Source organism: Dermacentor silvarum, chromosome 4, assembly GCF_013339745.2.
Source record: "Dermacentor silvarum isolate Dsil-2018 chromosome 4, BIME_Dsil_1.4, whole genome shotgun sequence".
Taxonomy (NCBI): Eukaryota; Metazoa; Arthropoda; class Arachnida; order Ixodida; family Ixodidae; genus Dermacentor; species Dermacentor silvarum.
Window position 1 is genome coordinate 220,517,200 of NC_051157.2, and position 4,141 is coordinate 220,521,340.

The following is a 4,141-nucleotide window of genomic DNA, read 5'->3' on the forward strand; positions in this document are numbered from 1 at the left end:
GCCTCGCGATTCAGACCGCACTTTCCCTGCAGGTGTCCGACTCCATCCTGCGGCGGTCTCTTCGGAGGCGCGCACTAGCCGCGCTGCAGTAGTACATGCCTCGTTTCCGTCTCTGCGAAGTTTTGCACAACAGTTCAGTTCGCCACCGTCTCCCTCACGTGGGCCGCTGGCGCGTGGCTTCAGCACTCAACGTACTGTCCGTGATGCCGACGCGGTCAAAACGAGTCGACGGACGCACGTTCCCTTGTGCGCCGAAGGCTCTCTTGATATGTGATCCGACCCTCAGACAGACGAAGCCAAGGGAAGACCCAAGGCCGCAATGTGCGTTCAAAGAATCAGTGCTCAGTGTGTCCTGCAAATTCACACCAAGTCTCGCAGCTGGCTGCGTTCTTCATCGACCCGAGAACCGAGTGATCCACCGCTTAGAGTCGTGAAAAGTAGTTTGTTCAATTCCGTACAGTACAACCAGGGTTTTAGGCACGTGGCGTCTCCCTGTGTGTGGTTTCGAAGGGCACCTTCTGCGCGCGCTCCTCAAGGTCTGCGCGCTCTTTCGACAGCCGCGTCTCAGACAGCTGGTAGCATATAGGCGCACCACACCCTGCTACTTGCGTGTTGCGTTTCCAGCTAAACCCCGCGAGCCTTTGTGTGCACGTAAACCTCCACTCTGTATGCACCAGGATCAGTTGTAGGACCAAGATGCAGTGGAGCCGCTCACGGCTACACACCCGCGGGGGCGTGGCGCCCCTTACCACGTCTTTTTCTTTTTTTGCGAGCACTCGAAGCCGGTTTTCCCTGCCAGCCATCCACCGGACCCGTGTACTACGTGTGCACGTTCACATTGCTCCACGAAAATTGGAAAAAAGCCGCAAGGCCATGAGGGGGCACGAGCAGCTGTGGAGTCTTTCACGGCGACACGGCCACGGGTGGGGGTCTCGCCCCCATCGACGTGTCTCGCTTTTAGTCATCAGAAGGGTACTCAAATTGACCACAATGTCCCTCACACACAAACACGCTTTCGCATCGGCGGATTGCCGCAGCACACCCGCTGCTGATCCGACAGCCTACTTGAGACGACGGCACAAGAGCCCGGCGCGCGTACTCGCGCGGCTCTCCAAAACCACTCGGCCAGTGCCAGGGACAGCTTTCGGCGCCGGAGCCGCAACAATTCTACTCGAGGCGGAAGACGAAGCCAGCAAGAGCCTGGCCGCAAGTGCGTTCAAGTTTCGAGACTTCAGTCCCTCGTCTGTCCGTAAATCCTCTTTCCACGTGCGGCGCCTTCCCAAAGCGCACAAGTCCGTTAACCGCGGAACGCGTCCGACGTAGCAAAGCCGCGTTTCCTCTCGTACTTCGCAGCAGCGCCGCCTTTCCCTCGGCGGCGGGCGAATAGCCTGCCAACGTCGTCGCATTCAACCGCGATCTCGACATCTCGCGCGTCACGAGCAGGAGCCGACCGGCAGCCTCCGGCCCTGTCGGGCTCGGTGGCACTTGCCGCGGAGGACGGGAGGGCGTTATGGGCCACGGTTCCTAATGTACTTGGCAGCCACACCCTCGTACCGCCAGTTCCATGACCGACCGAATGCCGCGCCGTTCCTTCAGTACTTGGGCAGCAACATAGTCGGGTCGTTACTCCATACTCGCCGCAGGAAGCGACCGGCAGCCGCCAGCCTTTTCAGACTCGGCGGCGTTTGCCGCGGAGGACGGGAGAGCGCTTGCACCGCAGTTCCAACTATGAATGATGGATGGCAGGCAGCTTTAGCTCTCGACCGCCAGTTCCTTGACCGACCTCTACCGTTCCTCTCGTACTGGGCAAAGCTTTGTCGGGTCGTCTTACTCCCATTCCGCGCATGAGCGTCGAGGCGGACTGAAAGCCCCCCATGAAAGTGCGTTACGCCGTTTGTACCCACGGGCGCGGCCAAGCCAACCGTCCAAGGTTGCAGCCGCCGCCCGCTGGGCGCAACAAATTGTGCACAGGGCGCCCCTCAGAATTCAGGCAGTCCCCGCGCATGTTCGGGTATAGCCGTCCCCGCGTCCAAGCGGGGACAGCGGCGGAAAGCGTCGGGCGCAGCGAGCCGCTCCACCCACACGGGGCAGAAACGATCGTCACCCTTCACAGTCCGGTAATGATCCTTCCGCAGGTTCACCTACGGAAACCTTGTTACGACTTTTACTTCCTCTAAATGATCAAGTTTGGTCATCTTTCCAACAGACCGGCGCAACCGAAAGGCCGCGCCGGACATCGGTCCGAAGACCTCACTAAATCATTCAATCGGTAGTAGCGACGGGCGGTGTGTACAAAGGGCAGGGACGTAATCAACGCGAGCTTATGACTCGCGCTTACTGGGAATTCCTCGTTCAAGGGGAACAATTGCAAGCCCCTATCCCAATCACGAAAGAAGTTCCACGGGTTACCCAGTCTTTTCAGACAGGGATAAAGACACGCTGCTTCCTTCAGTGTAGCGCGCGTGCGGCCCAGGACATCTAAGGGCATCACAGACCTGTTATTGCTCTGTTTCGTGCGGCTAGGAGCCGCTTGTCCCTCTAAGAAGGTTGTAAGGTGCTGGGAACCCCGCACCTATTTAATAGGCTAGAGTCTCGTTCGTTATCGGAATTAACCAGACAAATCGCTCCACCAACTAAGAACGGCCATGCACCACCATCCACCGAATCAAGAAAGAGCTCTCAATCTGTCAATCCTCCCAGTGTCCGGGCCGGGTAAGTTTTCCCGTGTTGAGTCAAATTAAGCCGCAGGCTCCACTCCTGGTGGTGCCCTTCCGTCAATTCCTTTAAGTTTCAGCTTTGCAACCATACTTCCCCCGGAACCCAAATACTTTGGTTTCCCGGAAGCTGCCCGCCGAGTCATTTGAGTAACTCAGGCGGATCGCTGGTTGGCATCGTTTATGGTCAGAACTAGGGCGGTATCTGATCGCCTTCGAACCTCTGACTTTCGTTCTTGATCAAAGAAAACATTCTTGGCAAATGCTTTCGCAGTAGTTCGTCTTGCGACGGTCCAAGAATTTCACCTCTAGCGCCGCAATACGAATGCCCCCGTCTGTCCCTTCTTAATCATTACCTCGTATTCCAAAAACCAACAGAACAGAAACGAGGTCTTGTTCTATTATTCCATGCAAGTTTATTCAGGCGACTCGCCTGCGTTGAGCACTCTAATTTTTTCAAAGTAAAAGCACCGGCCTTCTCGAGGCACACAATGAAGTGCACCAAGAAAGGACCGGCATGATGTTCAGTCCGAGCCGTCGCATCGGGTAGATGCACTACTCGTCTGGAACTGAGATCCAACTACGAGCTTTTTAACCGCAGCAGCTTTAGTATACGCTATTGGAGCTGGAATTACCGCGGCTGCTGGCACCAGACTTGCCCTCCAATTGATCCTCGTTAAAGGATTTAGAGTGTACTCATTTCAATTACGGGGCCTCAAAAGAGTCCCGTATTGTTATTTTTCGTCACTACCTCCCCGTGCCGGGAGTGGGTAATTTGCGCGCCTGCTGCCTTCCTTGGATGTGGTAGCCGTTTCTCAGGCTCCCTCTCCGGAATCGAACCCTGATTCTCCGTTACCCGTAACAACCATGGTAAGCAAGTAACCTACCATCGAAAGTTGATAAGGCAGACACTTGAAAGAAACGTCGCCGGCTCGTGGCCATGCGATCAGCACAAAGTTATCCAGAGTCACCACACAATACGGGCCGAAACCCGATCGATCTTGGTCTAATAAAAGCACCCGTCGCCCAAAGGGCTTCAGGCTCACTGCATGTATTAGCTCTAGAATTGCCACAGTTATCCAAGTAGGAAGAAACGATCTAAGGAACCATAACTGATTTAATGAGCCATTCGCGGTTTCGCCTTATTTCGGCATGTACTTAGACATGCATGGCTTAATCTTTGAGACAAGCATATGATTACTGGCAGGATCAACCAGGTAATCGTTCAACTGCGCGTCCAGCCATGCCGGACGCCGTTGTTGCGACGCCGAGGCCACCTTCAGGCGCCTCAGCACGCTTCGTTTTTGCAAAGCCGACCTCTTTGCACAGTCCGAGATGACGGCGTTCGAGCTCGCTACGGCGCCCTCCCCGCAGGGCCGGGTATCGCCACGCGGCAAGAAGCACGCACACTCTCGATAGATTCGTTG

At 55.9% G+C, this 4,141-nt stretch overlaps 2 non-coding genes across 2 annotated transcripts; both read right to left on the bottom strand.

Moving 5' to 3' along the window:
* Positions 1 to 276: 276 nt before the first annotated feature.
* On the bottom strand, positions 277 to 430 carry LOC119451097 (5.8S ribosomal RNA). The gene has a single exon (XR_005191667.1). It is a non-coding gene; the product is annotated as a 5.8S ribosomal RNA (ribosomal RNA).
* Positions 431 to 2,118: 1,688 nt separating this feature from the next.
* Positions 2,119 to 3,934, bottom strand: LOC119451231 (small subunit ribosomal RNA). The gene has a single exon (XR_005191756.1). It is a non-coding gene; the product is annotated as a small subunit ribosomal RNA (ribosomal RNA).
* Positions 3,935 to 4,141: the final 207 nt, after the last annotated feature.